At 48.6% G+C, this 18,140-nt stretch overlaps 1 pseudogene; it reads left to right on the plus strand.

Annotated features, from left to right (window-relative positions):
- Positions 1-6,706: 6,706 nt before the first annotated feature.
- LOC142775505 (uncharacterized) lies at positions 6,707-9,862 on the plus strand (annotated as a pseudogene).
- Positions 9,863-18,140: the final 8,278 nt, after the last annotated feature.

The following is an 18,140-nucleotide window of genomic DNA, read 5'->3' on the forward strand; positions in this document are numbered from 1 at the left end:
TCCCTTCTTGAAGACTCATCAAAAACCATGATACCAAATCCAGATTTCTCGCACCTGCAATTCACATGGAATAATAAATGGTGTCCCACTCGTAAATTGGAAGTCTTGGTAACAAAATTACGTTGCCGTGTACCACCTCTTAATTTCTACTTAAACAGGTCTGGTCTGGTGCCATCCCCTCTGTGCTCAAGCTGTAACGAACCTGAACATATCGACCATTTTCTTATCACATGTCACCGATTCAAAAATCAAAGAAAAAACTGCTTCGAAATTTTATTCAGAAAATTAGCAATATCACTTAATACTCCCAATATTTTGTCTTTTGGGGCCATTTCATTGGGACATAGCGACAGGAACATCTGCGGGGCTCTCTGCGAATTCATATATAACACAAGAAGATTACCTTGCTGAGTCAGCCATCAGCTCTCGAATTTTACTAGGCACACTACCACTTATTATTTAGCTGATACACTGCAATGATTCAACTTTCAGGAGAATTTCATATAACGATTCCACCACAGATATTCAACAAATTCTATTATTTCTCCCCCCCCCTTTTTTTTCTTTCTTTTTTTTACATTGCGCCAAATATTTCACAGTCAAAACACAGTAATCATATTCCCCTAGTCTAGAAAACCTAAAGGTATTGACTTGCATTAACCACCGGCTTCTTGGCCAATCCCCCTTAGTGGGTGAGAGCCACAAAAGAAAGGAACAAGCAAGCAAGCAAGCTTGCGTTCAGTTAGCCCTTGCGCTCAATAAAGCTTTTGTTCAGGTACCATGGCCCTTATCGAGTTGTACGCCAAACATCCCCTGTCAACTACCTGATCGAGCCGCTGGATGCCTCTCCGGACAAGCGCCGTCGGGGACAAGAAATTTTACACATCTCTCGGCTCAAGCCATACCATGACCCTTCTGTGTACACCTGTCCTTAGGTCGCCAGGATGGCTCCCTCATCGCCCGTGGGTGATTGTAACGAGGGCAGTAGGCATGGAGCTCGAATATAGAAAAGAAAGAAGACTTGCTGTGATCGCAGGCTTGCGTTCAGTTAGCCCTTGCGCTCAATAAAGCTTTCGTTCGCCGAGTCAACACCTGCTGGTTCAACACCCCGTTTCAAGTGGAGTCTTCTTTCTTTTCTATATTCGAGCTCCATGCCCACTGTCCTCGTTACAGTTTCTACATTTCATCTGGAGCACAGCCCGAATGAATTTGGCTAAAAATGAGACGTCCCATGAAAAGCATTACGCTGACGTAACTACTTAGCCAGAACAGCAACAGGGAAGCTACATATGAGACGTAACGCAAGTGTGCGAGTAACACACCTCGTAGGCAACTGCATGCAGCCGGCCACTCGGTCAAAATAGCTGAACACTTGTCAGGAAATGTCCTGCCGAAAGTCAGTCAGTGCACAGACATGACATCAAAACCAATTGACATGTCGCCTTAGAAGACGACATTAACGAAGTGCGCGCGGGGCACTGGCGCTGTGGCACGAGCGCGAGCCTGGCGTCGAACGCTGGCCAGGAGTGACTCCAACGCCTGGGCTACGCTTTTGAACTTGTTCACGTTTCCTGTCCTTTAATAAATCGTCTACAGTCACAAGCGGCTGTACAGACGTAACAGTTGGCGACGAGGAAGACTGGATCGACTCATCGGCACTCCACCGACGTCAAGGAAATAACATGGCGACGCCCGACTTCGGTCGGCTACCCGAATTCAGCGGCAGCCCCAGCTCCTGGAGATCCTGGTATGGGAGGCTACAGTTCTTCTTCGAGGCTAACGAGATTACGGACGCATCGAAGAAACGTGCTCATCTGCTAACGCTGTGCGGGGAACAGACTTATGACATCGTCTGCGCCCTCGTTCAACCCAAGCAGCCCAACCAAGTGAGCTACGAGGACATAGTCAAGATGCTCAAGGCTCACTTCGATCCACAACCGTCTGAGGTCTTCTGCAGGGCACGATTCCAGCGACGTGACCAAAAGCACGACGAAACGGTCAGTGATTACGTCACGGCGCTCAAGAAGCTAGCAGCAGATTGCAATTTCGGGACAAGCGCAGACACTGCAGCGAATCCGACAATGCTGCCTATGGACGTCATGCTGCGTGATCGTTTCGTTTGCGGTCTTCGGAACGAGCAGGTCCAGCAACGGCTCTTCGCAGAAAAGGACTTGACGTTCAAGAAAGCTTTCGACCTTGCACTGCGAGCTGAAAACGCCATCGAAGACCAGAAACGCGTGAAAACCGAATTTAAAGAGTTTCACGAATCCTGCATAAGCACATGCAAGATAGACAACCAAGGTCACTCTAGTGCCTCTGCCCAAAAGAAGAAACAACGCTGTTGGCGTTGTAACGCGCTACATAATCCGGACACTTGCAAGTTCCAGACAGTCTCCTGCAACTACTGCAAGAAACGCGGACACATTGAAAAAGCCTGTCTGAAAAAGCGGAAAGAAGCAAAAACGAGCAACAGCATCGAATATCCCCAACAAGGAACTTCGACAGCTGCCTCAGCACCAGTGTCGACTCAGCAGGACTCATCAGACGTGGCCCTTTACGAGCTCAACACCGTAACCAACGCGTTCAGCACACAGAAGGTCATGACTCGGCTACGCGTACATGGCAAGTTCTTGGATTTTGAAGTCGACTCGGGTGCAGCCTGCACACTCATCAGTGAGGTCACGTTCAAAGCTACGTGGACAGATGATCGACCACGGCTTCAGACCGACAACATGCTCCTACGCACATGGTCAGGACAGTCTCTTCGAGTTCTCGGATGTGCAACGGTGATTGTTACGCACGGAAACAAAACCATGACACTACCACTTGTTGTCATCAAGGGAGCAGGTTGTAACCTCCTTGGACGAAACTGGTTTCCTCACCTGGGTATACAGATCACGGGCATCAATGATGTATCCGGCGATGAACTTGTTTCGAAGCTTCTCGACAAGTACCAATCTGTATTCGACGAGGACATATCAGGACACATCGGTCCAGCGGTACAACTAGACCTCGTGGAAGGAGCGAAACCAAAGTTCCTAAAAGCACGGCCGGTTCCTTTCGCGCTCCGGTCAGCTGTAGAAGCAGAATTGGATCGACTGCAAAGTCAAGGCATAATCGAGCCAGCACAGCATTCGGATTGGGCAACGCCTCTCGTACTGGTTCGAAAGAAGAATGGCTCGTTGCGAATATGCGGCGACTACCGTTGCACAGTGAACCAGGTATCAAAGAAGGCAGACTACCCACTTCCCTCAACTGATGAAGTGCTCAGCCACTTGAGGGGAGGCAAGGTCTTCAGCACCCTGGATTTAGCACAAGCGTACCAGCAACTTCACGTGACGCCAGAGACAGCAGAGATATTGACCCTGAACACGCTGAAGGGACTATACAGGGTCAAGAGATTGCCTTTCGGAATTTCTGCAGCCCCAGCCATTTTTCAACGTTTTATGGAGACAATGCTGTCAGGCATCACAGGCGTGTGCGCATACCTAGATGACGTGATCATCAGTGGGAAAGACGCCACGGAACACGCCGAGAGACTGGAAGAAGTGCTGAAGAGGCTACGAAACTACAATCTGCGCCTCGGAAAAAACAAGTGCTGCTTTGCGGTGCGACAAGTTTTCTTTCTGGGACACCGAATCGACGAGACAGGCGTCCACACAAACGAAGAGAAAGTTCGAGCCATAACGGACGCTCCAGCACCAAACTGCAAACAAGCGCTTCAATCATTTCTCGGAATGCTGGCTTTCTACGACAGATTCTTGAAGAACAGGGCAACAGTTGCCAGCTGCCTATACCAGCTTCTTCAGAAGGACGCCACGTGGAGATGGGAGACAAAGCATCAAGAAGCCTTTGACAAGCTTAAGGCATTGCTGCTCAGTCAGACCGTACTGGCACACTACGACGAACAGAAGGAGCTTCTTGTCTCTTGTGATGCTTCACCATATGGCATAGGAGCTGTTCTGTCTCAACGTGATGACCAGAATAGAGAGGCGCCAATCGCTTTTGCATCTCGGACGCTAGGGCCGGCAGAACGCAAATATGCTCAATTGGACAGAGAAGGCCTTGCTGTGGTGTTTGCAGCCCACAAGTTCCACAAGTATATTGCGGGAAGAAAGGTGACTTTCGTCACTGACCACCAACCACTGCTCGGCATACTGGGTCCACAAAAGCCAACGGCTCAAGTCCTTTCTCCACGGATGACCAGATGGTGCATCAAGTTATCGGCGTATGACTACAGCATAATCTACAGGCGTGGCAAGAACCATCAAAACGCGGATGCGTTGAGCCGTTTGCCATTACAAGAACGTCTCGATGAACCCTGGCCTCCAGGTGACGTACTATTGTTCGAAGCGTTATCGAGACCTCCGTTGACTGCTGCCGAGATAGCACGCCTGACACAACAAGACAGCATCATGCAGAGGTTGTACAAGGCAGTGCAGGATGGTACAGTGGAGAAACTCACTGGAGATGAGTTTGCTCCTTACCGACGACGAGCGACCGCACTAGCACTACAGCGCGAGTGCATCACACTTGGATCCCGAGTGATCATACCGAGCTCAGCACGATCCCGTGTTCTGGCACTTCTGCATGCGGGTCACAGAGGCATGGTAGCCATGAAGAAGTGCGCAAGGAGCTACGTATGGTGGCCCGGAATGGACAAGGTGATCGAGGAAACGGTGCGACAGTGCCGTGAATGCCAAGCAACGCAAAAGAGCCCACCCAAAGCTCCTATTCCTACGTGGGACCGTCCCCAGACAGCATGGAACACGGTGCACGTTGACTTCGCGGGGCCACTACTCGGACGCACCTACTTAGTTGTTGTGGACGCATACACAAAGTGGGTGGAAGTCCGGCACGTGACACAAGCAACATCCGCGGCTGTAATCGACGTGCTCCGAAGCCTCTTTGCAACGTTCGGCATTCCCCGAAAGGTCATCTCCGACAACGGAAAAGCATTCATCTCCAACGAGATCAAGCAGTTCTATGCGTCGAACGGCATACAGGCTGCAACCTCACCAGCATATCATCCGGCAACAAACGGCCAGGCAGAACGCTATGTGGCGGAGCTGAAAAGAGCGCTGTTGAAAGATGCAGACAAGTCCATACAGTGCCGACTTGCAAGATTTCTGTATCGGCAGCACACGACAATACACACTACCACAGGTATGACACCGGCGAGAGCGATGTTCGGACGAGAATTGCTCTGCCCTCTCGATCTTCTTAAGCGGGAGACGGATAAGCGAAGTCCTGAGAGCCAGGAGGCATTGCAAAAATCACGCCGCTTCGCTATAGGGGATAGAGTGCTTATCCGGCAGTTTTTGAAAAAGCCAGATTGGATTGAAGGCGAAATACTGCGCCGCGTCGGACCACGATCCTGGCTTGTAAAAAGCGACCAAGGAAAGGTTCGGCGTCACCTCAATCACATGAGGAAAACGAGTCAGACCAGACAAACAACCCAATCGCGGACAGATTGGAGCGCAGCTGACGATCTCTTGGACGCAACGCCAGAAGAGACGCCATCGAGCTCAGCTGCTCAACCGCCTGAATCGCCCGAGATGCAAGATCACACTCCCTCGCAACCGTCGACGTCACAGGCAGTGGCCACTCGGCAACTGCGACCACCAGAGGTTAGGCGACCTCCAGACCGCTATGGAGACTTCGTCTAAGGGAGGAAGAGTGACATGTCGCCTTAGAAGACGACATTAACGAAGTGCGCGCGGGGCACTGGCGCTGTGGCACGAGCGCGAGCCTGGCGTCGAACGCTGGCCAGGAGTGACTCCAACGCCTGGGCTACGCTTTTGAACTTGTTCACGTTTCCTGTCCTTTAATAAATCGTCTACAGTCACAAGCGGCTGTACAGACGTAACACCAATAAAATATGGTCAACGGGCACATTCTTGTCTTCGCCGCTCAAGTGAATCATGAATTCAAGGCGTGAAGGCAGCGCGCAAAGGCAGTGTGTAGCTGGGCTAGCTGCCCTTGCTGGGCCGCACCACGAACTGAACCTAATGGGTAACACGCTGAACACGGCTAGCACATTCCAGGCAACATGCCGTAAGGTGGGACAGGTCGGCATTGATCAACGCACCAACCACCTTCCGCGATCAAATCAAAAGCACAGTAGGCGAGCGCTGAGAGTCTCAAGATCTGTGAAGGCCAAACTGTGCGTCGAATGTCAGCGTCCGGTGTATATACATGCCGCAACACGAGTCCTACAGTTTTGCAGATGATGCACACACACTCCATACGTTTCGAGACGATGCCCCACATCAAAATTTGTTACCATTACGACCTTTACTACGCAGATTTCGCCAATGGGTCATTGCAGCTGTAGCGCAGCTTGCTTTACGGCTCTACCTACTGTAACAAGGCGTTGACTGTAACTACAGTGGCTAGAATACTGGAATACTAGTATAGTGGCTAGAATTCTAGCCACTGTACTGTAACCTAGTTTTTTTTACAATTTAGGCCACTTCACGGGTGCAGCCCCGTTTTTACCTCTGTTTTTGCTCAACTGAGAAAGTGGCGCTAGTAAAAATTTACGGATGTTTTAAAAAAATAAACGTAATTTAATTAGATTACAAAAACTTCCTATATTGAACAACGATCTGTTTTGTTTTGCAAATGTTTTTTGCTGCAGCACTAGCAGTCTTAATCAGATGCAGGACTTAATTCTTTTGTGTGTTGGCTCAAGTTGGCAACCATGAAAGCGTCTTTCTTTTGGCTCGTGTTGCTCGTGTTTCCTCCTGTTTCCTTGGCGCACGTAGACAATCGTGACGACGAGACCAACGCGCTTTTCGTTCACGCTTGTGAAGATAGTGAAGGTAAGCATAAATGAGTTCATTTCAGTTTAAAGCTGCTACTCTCGATGAAGTGAAACTACTGCATGCATGTAATACCTATCTCACGCGGCACCGCGCCGTGGCTGACACAAAAGTACAGGAGGGGTCAACAGTTCCAAGGCCACGCTGCCATAGGAATACATTGGATAGTGGCCTAAAAAATTTTGACCGACCCCGTACGTCGAAACCACGATGATACAAAAAACCAATCCGCGGATCGAGTTTGGCGCAGCGAAATCTGAAAGTTAGGTCGCGTTGTTATAGGGGCTGATCGCAATTGAAGGTGTTAAAGTAGCAGCACCTGATCCGGCTTAAACCTCATCCAGATCGGCCCTTTTTGGGATCGTAACTGTTCGTGTGACACCGGTACAGTCCGTTTTAATCAGGATTAGGTCCAATCGCTATTTGTGCGATGTCTGTGGCAAACTTGATTCGGATCAGGCTGTAACGCAATGCATTGACCAATTGTTTGCGATCAAAAGCGCTCTTGTGTCACCGGTTTGGCGACCGAGAAATGACCGGGCTTGATTGTGACCAGGAGTACTCTTGTGACATTTGCATAACCTTTAAGTTGTGAAGAGCAGAAATGATTGCGCATGGGGTGTTGTTCGAGCCAACATTTTGAAAAGTTTTGCCAGGCTGAAACAAATCCGCTTCTCGAAACGTTCGCTCCAACAACACCCCATGTTCGCAAATTTTTTGTGTCTTCAAGCTTCCATTTTTTCCTGAACTTCTCCCTTTACCCTTCGTAGCTGTATTAAAGCTGTCATGCTGTTAAAGTCGAGGCCACGGCCGCCGCATTGCGAAGAGGCTAAATACAAGCAAAGCTATACATTTCAGTCCACATAAAATATTCCCAGCTGACCGAGTACCCCCTTCTCTATGGCATGCCATATTATCATCATTTTAGCTCACGTTACTGCAGTAGTTATTAGCTTTCTTTGTGTGAACTTAAATTGAAAACACTCGCTATATCCTATGCAGATATGAAACGGTACCGGAGACATTTAAAAGATGTCGGCGACCGGCAGAGAAAAAGCAGTTCCTGAATGTGTGCACAAACACTTCGCAGACATTGCAACTTCATCTTTTTCCAAACAGGATAAAAATTTCGCGAATGATAAAGAAGACAACAGAAGCAGTGATGTCACGAAGGCTTCAAATCAAGAGCATGTCAACCCTACATATGCTTTTGCAACCACGTCAGCTGTAGAACAGCCAAGATTGACCAGCAATGTGGCAGAAGTTGAGTTTAAACAACTTATGAAGAACAGCCGAGCTTGGCCAGTGAGCTGGCAGCTTGGGCCTGTGAAACTAAAGCTTGTGCATCTCATCTAACGCTGCTGCTGAAAACATTGAAGAAGCACCACCCGGAGTTACCCAGTAACTCACGAACCCTAATGGGGACACCGAGGTCTTGCACGTTAAGAAAAATGAGGACATCTGGTTTATACCACTACTTTTGTATTAAATCAACGATAGAACGAACAATACAAGTAGGCAGCATCACAAGTGATACCATCCCACTTCTGATAAATAATGATGAGCTTCCCATTGCAAAGAGTTCAAGCAAACAGTTCTGGCCAATATTGGCATCTGTTGAAGAGTCCAGTGATGTCAAGCGTTTTGTCATTGCCTTGTTTGTTGGAAACACAAAACCTGAGAGCCTCAAGGACTACTTGAGGGATTTTATTGCAGAAGTGAGCATGCTGGAAATGGAAGGCTTCACTTAAGGTGACAAAAAGTTTACAGTTCAAGAACGTGCATTTGTCTGTGATGCAGATGCAAGGGCATTCTTGAAGTGGATCAAGGGCCATGGGGTCTATCACAGTTGCGAGAGATGCACTGAAGGAGTCTATTCTGAAAGCTCTCGGAAAGTAATCCTTCCAGAGCTCAATGATCCACTGCGAACTGATGAAGCATTTCCGCACCAAGATCAGGAAGAGCACCATCGTGGACACTCAACACTGACCGAGTTAAAAATTTACATGGTTAGCGATTTTCTACTGGATTACATGCACTTTGTGTGTCTAGGGGTTGTGAGAAAACTGCTTCACTACTGGGTCCGTGGAGTACCTCATAGGGCAAAGGTTCCGGTACGTGTGCAGAATGAAATATCAGAGATGCTAATAAATTTGCAGAAGCACACCTCGGGAATTGGCCCGTAAGCTCCGAAGTTTTTGCGAACTGGAAAGATGGAAGGCCACAGAGTTTCGAAATTTTTATTCTACTTTGGATCTGTGGTGCTATCAGGGCGAATTGAAAAATATTATTACCAGCATTTCATGAAGCTGACTGTGGAATTCTCTATCTTCGCAAGCCCTGAGCTTTGCCGCCTACACTTAAACTTTGCCAAAAATCATTTCCGAGGGTTTGTCACTGATGCTGGACGTCTTTATTGGGAGGGTGTCTACGTGTACCATGTGCATGCACTTGTACACCTTCCTGATGATGTGCAGAAGTTTGGCCATCTTGACTCAGTTTCAGCATTTCCGTTTGAGAACTTTTTGGGTCAATTGAAGCATGACTTGAAATCTTCAAATCTACCGCTTCAGCAATTCGTGAATCGCTTGTGTGAGCGCAGTCAGAGTGACGTGTTAAAAACAGCCCTCCCAGAAAAGCAAGTAACTTTGCAACAGCCACATGATTCTGGACCTACTCCTCCAGGTTTTCAGGGACAACAGTTTCACTGCATAGCTTTTTCAGTTGTAGTTATTGAAACCAACACTGCTGTCTCATGTCTTCTTACGAAAGGCGGTAACGTTGTGATTGCAACAAATATTTTATCAGATAGTGTTGATGTAACGATATCTGCTAGATTTTGCAAGTAACGAAACAACTTTCATGCTGGTATTGTGGGGACAACTGAGATCTATGCTTGCCAGGCTTCGGACCTTTTAGCAGTCAATGCAGTATGGCCAATCAAGGAGATCAAGTCAAAGTGCTGCAGCTTACCTGGTGGACAAGGTTTTGTTGTACTGGGTTCTTTAACCCAGTGTTGTACTGGGGTTCTTTAACATGCATCCAAATCTGAGCACACGGGCCTACAACATTTCTGCCTCCATCGCAAATTCAGCCGCCGCAGCCCGGATTCGATCCCGAAACTGAAGCTAACATGCTCTTTCAAGATGTGGTTTCAGAGCGCATCTGTGTTGCGACTTGTAGGGATCACCAGAAACCATCCTTGCCCTCACCCACACTAGCGGCCATATAAAGCAGTCACCAGGGCCCCTCGGTACTTCCCTGGATGTGCAAGCACTGCGAGCGACAGATGGGAGGAGAAGTTGGCAAAAGTATGCAAGGAGTTTTCAAGTGCGTGGAGAGTCCGTCGGGCCCTAAAATAGTGGTGACCAGCGTGGAGGTTATTCTTCTGATTTGTACCACTGCCATGACACAGTTGCGAAAAACAATTAAGTAGTTGCCGTGTGGGGGTCATGAACAACAACGAAGGGGTCAAAAGTTTTAAACTTTGAAGTGCGGCCATGTGCAAGCAGGCAGCAAGTGACAACATATACCATCGAGGGACTACAATGGCACTATGTGATGTGCACCAGGAAGGTAGCACTATTGCAAGGCAGTGCTGACAGTGATCATCATTGGGGGTTGGACGAAATTTGAGTTTTTTAAAAACAGCTGCTGTGAACAAGTACTTTACAGAGCACTTACAAGCCTACGTGCATCAATTTTACCCCGCTGCGGTGGTATAGTGACTAAGGTACTCGGCTGTTGACCCGCAGGTCGCAGGTTCGCACCCCGGCTGCAGCGGCTGCATTTCCGATGGAGGCGGAAATGTTGTAGGCCCGTGTGCTCAGATTTGGGTGCACGTTGAAGAACCCCAGGTGGTCGAAAATTCTGGAGCCCTTCATTACGGCGTCTCTCATAATCTTATGGCGATAACAGCGAAAGTTGGGCTAGTTGGTGGTTCGTTCTTGGGAAGCAAGAACAGCGCAAAATATAGACAAGGACAGAGCAAGAGACGACACCGCGCTTACTAGCAACTAAACTTTATTGAAAAATACACGCATATATATTAAGCATTTGCGAAGGTCGTCCACGTGACCCAGTCAAATGTTTGATATATGTGCGTGTATCTTTCAATAAAGTTTAGTTGCGAGTCAGCGCGGTGTCGTCTCTTCCTCTGTCCTTGTCTATATTTTTGCGCTGTTTTTACTTCCAAATAATCATATGGTGGTTTTGGGACGTTAAACCCTACATATCTATCTCTCTACGTGCATTAATTATGTAGTGGTGGTAAATGGCTTTCATTGTCTTATCAAAAGCATCTGCAATGTATATGCTGCCACTAAAGCTATTTTGTTTGTTTATTATCTGCAATAATTTCCTATTATTCCTTGTTTTCGCAGAACAAAGTGCCGCGGCCTGCTTATTGATCACAGCGAAACCTTGGATGAACATCGAGGAATTAAGTATATACGGGCATCATGCAATAAAGTATACTGGTGTGGGCAACTGTGGGCGCAGGTTAGCCAGATAAAGACAGAGGACGTTCGAGGACAATGAGAGACTTTTATATACACGAAGACGGACAAATGGATACACACAACATAAACTCACACATATATACACGCGTTCACAGTCCTACGCGAAAGGGAGTTAATGTTCTTGTTCGTCCACTCACATTCTATTCTTGGGGCGTGAACGTTGCGCTTGACCTTGAGCTCTCTGGTAGTCAGGAGGCGGTGTGCCTTGTGCTTGCGGAGTTCGTACCGAGGTGGGGCCCGGTCTAGAAGATAACCGCCAGGGGCATCCCAGTGCGGTGGTCAACGCCTGGGCTTGCCTGTACACCACCGAGAACAGCGTACCGCCGACTGCCGCGAACAGACCTGGGGCAGCGTCTCGCTCCGAGACCAGAACAGCAGCTGGCCATGACAAACGTTGCTTCAGACCTACGTGGGGGTGAGGTGGGGTGATGCCCAGTCCAGGACGCACCCGAGGATTCAACGCCGAGACGAGGCCCGGACACGGAGGGTCAGAACGAGCAGCCGGGGCGTGGCCCGAACTTGTCCTTGCTCTCTGCTCTCTGTGGTTAGCCGAGCTGTCCCCGTGGCTCCGGAGCTTTTTCACGATGTACGCGCACGAGCACGCGCATAGGCGAGCTCATAGTTTTACCGTTATCACCATCATGATGGTTCCCGCGCACCCTGAAATACTAAATCGGCCCCGCACACCGATTTTCTACGTCAAAGCATGACGCGCACTCTCCAGGGCAGCGTTTTTCACCACATCTTCCCCCCAGTTCAAGAACAGCGAAACGGTGGGATAAGAAGGGTAGGCATGTTCATAGAGTAGCCAACGTATTACCCGCGTCATGAGTTCTTTGTGTGTCTATACGAGTAATCGGACAGCCTAGTCAGTAGTAAGAGATGTGCGGCTAAGATAGTCGGCACCGACATTATCTGAGCCCTGAATGTATTCTACGTGGAAGTAACAAATTTTCTGTGCCTTCGATTTCCACTTGATGGATTGACGTTACAGCAGCAGCTGTCGTCGTTGACGTGTCCGAGGCATTCCGCAGCTCGTACGTTTTGAGCATGTTGATGTGGAAGACAGTTGTTCTGTGACCGAGGTCCACAGCATAATCCAATGGGCTTTTCTTGTCTGTCACAGTAAAGGGGCCCTTCCATGTTAGTATCAGTTTGTTGTGATCGGCGGGTAGCAGCACGAGAACTTTGTCACCCACGCTCAAGTCCCGCTTCTTCGTCTTGCGATCATAGTAAGACTTCTGACGAACATTTGCCTTCGCAAGGTCCTGAGATGCTATTTCACAGGTTCGTTGCAGACGTTCCCGCAATTCCACGACGTATTCGTAGGTTGACTTGGTCGCGTCATCCAACTTTGGGTTAGTCCACAAGTCTCTCAAAATCGTCATTGGGCCGCGAACGTATCGGCCATAGAGCAACTCGAACAGCGAGTATCCGGTACTCTTTTGTGGAATCTCCCGATACGCGAAAAGGAGGGGGCCGAGGTAGCAGTCCCAATTTTTCGGGCTTTCCCGACTTATTCGGCGGAGCATTTGTTTCAACGTGCCGTTGAATCGTTCCACTAACCCGTTTGCCATCGGATGGTAAGGGGTTGTCGGTATTTGCCTGATAGATAGTAGCCGGCTGAATTCCTTCATAACCGACGACATGAAGCTTGTCCCGCGGTCGCTTACAATTTCGCGTGGTAGACCAACTCGCGACAGCATTTCCATTAGTCCCTCTGCCACGACCTTGCTTTCACTCGAAGGAAGTGCGATGGCGTCTGGATATCTCGTTGCAAAATCCACCATGGTTAGAATGTACCTCTTGCCCTTGGAAGATGTCGGTGACAAAGGACCGATGATGTCGACGCCCACACGTGAAAACGGGGTCTCAATGATTGGCATGGTACCTAGCGGAGCCCGACCTACCAAATGGCGCGGGACAGTCCGCTGACAGATATCGCAGGACTTCACAAACCTCTTGGTTTCCGATTGAACACCTGGCCAGAAGAATTCGGCAAGAATACGGTCAGTTGTTCGGGATATCCCTTGGTGTCCCGCGAGGATACCTTCATGGGCTAGTTTGAGCACAGTCTCTCGCAGTTGTCTCGGTATGACCAGTTGTTCGAGTTCCTTCTCCGAGAGTAGCTTGTGCTTCCAATACAAGATACCATCTACAAGAAAGAAGCAGGTTTCGCGCATCTTTACTATTAACTTTTTACCAAGACTCTCATAACGATGCCGTAACGATGGGTCATTTCTTTGGTATTCCTCAAGCGTCACTTTATCTATGATTGTGGCAGTAGCTTTCAGAACAGGTAGCCTGGTTGTGGCGCGTGTTTCTTTCACTGCTGCAGCACTATCACCTAGTGGTACTTGATCTGCGGTTCTATGAGGTGTGCAAGTTGTCTCTATTGTCATTGGCAAGTAGCCTGAATCGTTTCCGACATCACTTTGCGTGTCGTCCGCGATGATGGGCATGGGCGAGTTAGCGAGTTTTCTGACTACCTTCCCTCCGCTGTAATCACAATGCCTCTCACGATGCTGTTAGGGCTTGTGCGAATATTCTAGCTCTGTAGATCGGGCACCTTCGATGTTGCCTAGCACGACATCGTATAGAGGGTTCTTCATGCATTTAACTCGCACGACACCGGTGAAGAACGGTGTGTCAATAGAAACCATTGCCTCCGGCAAGTTGTGCACTGTTCTGTCGAGCAGAAAAACCGGACTTGTAGTGCCCGTAAACTTCTCTTTCGGGACAAGCCTTTCTCGTACCACTACCGTATTGCATCCCGTATCTCGAAGTACGCAAAGTTCCGACATCAGCCACAGTTGGGGTATGCGTCGACGTCATATTCACAACCGGGATAGTCTCCCCAGTCTGGAGTACGACGTACCCTTCATTCGGTTTCTCCGGTGTGTCAGCGTTGTCTTCTTCTTTGGGTGACAGCGTGCACGACGCCAACTGCTTTTCCTGGGTTCGAGTTGTCTCCACAGACGAACCGTTTCTGCCACTCGACCAGCCTGTTGCTGACTGGTTATTTCTTGTCCGAGACCAACATTCAGACGCACGGTGCCCTGTCTTATTGCACAAGAAACAGAGACTTTGGCCCTTAAACTGGCGCTTAGCAGTATCTGCTTTACGAGCATCTGCTGAGCTCTCCTTATACAGCTTGTCCTTGCCCAAATTGAACAAATCTTGGGCTTCCAAAAAGCAGTCTGCGTTCTGCGCTAAAAAGTGCAATTTCTTACAGTTCCTCTCCTTCAGAAATACCCTCAGCGTGGGTGAGCATTCCTTCATGAACTGTTCTGAAATCATTACGTAGCGAATAGCGTCATATGTTTTCTCGATATTCGCCAGCTCCATCCAACGGTCGAAATGACCTGCTATGCGAGGAGCATATTGGAGCCCCGTCTCCTTGTCCTCTGGTCTCGCCTTGCGAAATTTCTCGCGGTATCCTTCAGCCGTATACCGGAATCGTAACAGCAATGTTGCCTTCACCTGATCATAGTCGGTGGCGGAAGCAGAGTCAAGTCGACTAATCACAGATAACGCCTCTCCCGTCAGGCACAAGCTGAGCGAAAAGGCCCATTTGCTCCGAGGATACTCCTGAGACACCGCGACGCGCTCAAAACGCTGCAGATATGCGTCGAGGTCATCTCTCATCTCGTTGAACGGTGGCAATAGCTTGTGCGGGCCACATCTATCCATTACAGCTGGGGACGCTGCGTCATCGCTTACCGGTGTCCCTATCTCTCCCGCGTTCGAACCAGTCTTCTGCTCTTGCAACTTCAGCTTCAACAGCAAAATGCGCTCCTCGGCTTGCAGCCGTCTTTCCTCCAGCGCTATCTTTTCTCGCTGCTCGTCGCGAACTTGCGCACGAAGGTGCCTTTCGATAACGCGCTCCGCGTCAACCCATTCCTGCAGTGCCGATCCTGTTAAACCCATGTTCATTCCGATCGCGTGCAATTTCTCTAAATTTATCGGTTCGTCCTGCCCGTCTGGCTCTCGGCAAGAAGGTAAGGCCGATCTATCCTGGCAGGCTCGCCAAAAATTGTGGGCAACTGTGGGTGCAGGTTAGCCAGATGAGGAAAGAGGACGTTCGAGGACAACGAGAGACTTTTATATACACGAAGACGGACAAATGGATACACACAACATAAACTCACACATATATGCACGCGTTCACAGTCCTACGCGAAAGGGAGTTAATGTTCTTGTTCGTCCACTCACATTCTACTCTTGGGGCGTGAACGTTGCGCTTGACCTTGAGCTCTCTGGTAGTCAGGAGGCGGTGTGCCTTGTGCTTGCAGAGTTCGTACCGAGGCGGGGCCCGGTCTAGAAGATAACCGCCAGGGGCATCCCAGTGCGGTGGTCAACGCCTGGGCTTGCCTGTACACCACCGAGAACAGCGTACCGCCGACTGCCGCGAACAGACCTGGGACAGCGTCTCGCTCCGAGACCAGAACAGCAGCTGGCCGTGACAAACGTTGCTTCAGACCAACGTGGGGGTGAGGTGGGGCGATGCCCAGTCCAGGACGCACCCGAGGACTTCAACGCCGAGACGAGGCCCGGACACGGAGGGTCAGAACGAGCAGCCGGGGCGTGGCCCGAACTTGTCCTTGCTCTCTGCTCTCTGTGGTTAGCCGAGCTGTCCCCGTGGTTCGGGAGCTTTTTCACGAGGTAGGCGCACGAGCACGCGCATAGGCGAGCTCATAGTTTTACCGTTATCACCATCATGATGATTCCCTCGCACCCTGAAATACTAAATCGGCCCCGCACACCGACTTTCTACGTCAAAGCATGACGCGCACTCTCCAGGGCAGCGTTTTTTATCACAACTGGCAATCAAGACATGCAGTTGAGCTGAGTTAATGCTGCCAAACAGCTGCAAAATGTAGAAAGTCTTTAAAACTGCTGACTAGAGTACTTCGAATCAGTCTGTTTCAGTCCTTGCATATATATACAAGCCGCTAACACACATGCGTTCCACCAATAATTTAATGTACTTTAGAATTCCCTTCTGCATGTTGAAGACATGCTCCAGCTTTGATTCGCAATTTTGTCTTTTCTGTTGAAAAGACTTCTGACGTTGGGCCTGTTTTCAGCGTTGCATGAGCATAATTTACGATAATTCTTAATATTTTGCAAATGTTACGGGAGTGTAACTTGTAACGTCACTCTTGCGTTTTGCTCAACGTTATGCAAACATTATCATAACGTTTTATTAATGTTTACATAATGTTCAAGATAACGTTATCGCTACGTTTATTCAGAACGTTAGCAGAACATTTAGTTTCGATGACATTAACAATATTGTTTCAACATTGAAGCTGAACGTAAAAGTAACATTATTAAAACGTATTTGTGCTACTTGGGTTTAAATATAGTGGCATTGTGCATATAGGCCGGTACCGACATGCTAAGCGAGAATACTAAGGAGGAGAGTAGGATTGTCTATGGCACCGCATTTCACGAGTGCTGAATAATAAACCACCAAAGTTTTTCCAAGTGAGTCAGAGTGATGGAAAACTTCTACGGATATTTTTACTCGTCGTCACTTTGTGTCTGAAATAAACGTCTTATCAAGTCAAGATGCATTTGTGTTTGTTCTGGTTCCATAGCATGAACCTAAATCTATCACCAATGAAGTGATACACATGTTTTAAGAGGCACAATGCAAGCGGCCGAAACCGTTTTCATCATGTCCGTCCAGTTATGTCAACGGGTGCCGTCGGCGTCATCGATCATCTGGGTGGGTGGATTTGAACTACCCACTCTTCCCACAATGCACGTCTTTTGACGCTTGGTGCTATTCTACGTTTCCGCTGAGCAATAATACATGGGTTAAGGCGACTCTTACATATACAGAGATGATCAACAGTTACCAGGCCCCTATCCCATGTACTTCTGTGCAAGTGTTGCTTGGGAACTCGTAAACAGGATTGTACATGACATTTTTACAGCGGCTTTTAAGCCAAGAAGTCTTCACTGAGAACTTTTGTGCTCATTGGGAACTTCCTCATAAACGAAAAACCCACTTTTCGTCTCAAAACTAAAGCGAGCAATGAAAACGCAGACGACCAGCTTATTGTAAAGCCAGTGTTAAGAACAGCTGGGCATCAAAGAGCAAGACAGCCTTTACACGACCCAACACGTCCTGCTAATCATTGCTTAAGGTAAATATGTAATCGTAATGCCACTAAAATGCATCGATTGCAAACAATGTTCCATGTTTTAGACACTTCGTCACCACATTGAATCACATTCGGCCTAAGCACGTTTTGGAATCTATATCAAAATAAACCTAAGTGGGTAAGGCACCTTTCCTCAAAAGAAACAGTGATTGATTGATATGTGCGGTTTAACGTCCCAAAACCACCATATGATTATGAGAGACGCCGTAGAGGAGGGCTCCGGAAATTTCGACCACCTGGGGTTATTTAACGTTCACCCAAATCTGAGCACACGGGCCTACAACATTTCCGCCTCCGTCGGAAATGCAGCCGCTGCAGCCGGGATTCGAACCCGCGATCTTCAGGTCAGGAGCCGAGTACCTTAGCCACTAGACCATCGCAGCGGGGCACAGAACATTATCAAACACAGAAACTAAAGATGAGGCACCAAGATTTGCCGAGAATCGAGAATACGTGTAATACCACAATGAATGAAACACCATTTTGCGTGAATAAAACCGTTATGAGGAGAAGAATTTAAAAATTGCCCAGCGATGGTGAAGGTTATCGTAATATTTTTGCTCAATTGATGCATTCAGCTTGACCTTCCACCCTGCGAATGTTTCCTACACTCA

The sequence above is a fragment of the Rhipicephalus microplus genome, chromosome X (genome assembly GCF_043290135.1).
Source record: "Rhipicephalus microplus isolate Deutch F79 chromosome X, USDA_Rmic, whole genome shotgun sequence".
NCBI classification, from domain to species: Eukaryota; Metazoa; Arthropoda; class Arachnida; order Ixodida; family Ixodidae; genus Rhipicephalus; species Rhipicephalus microplus.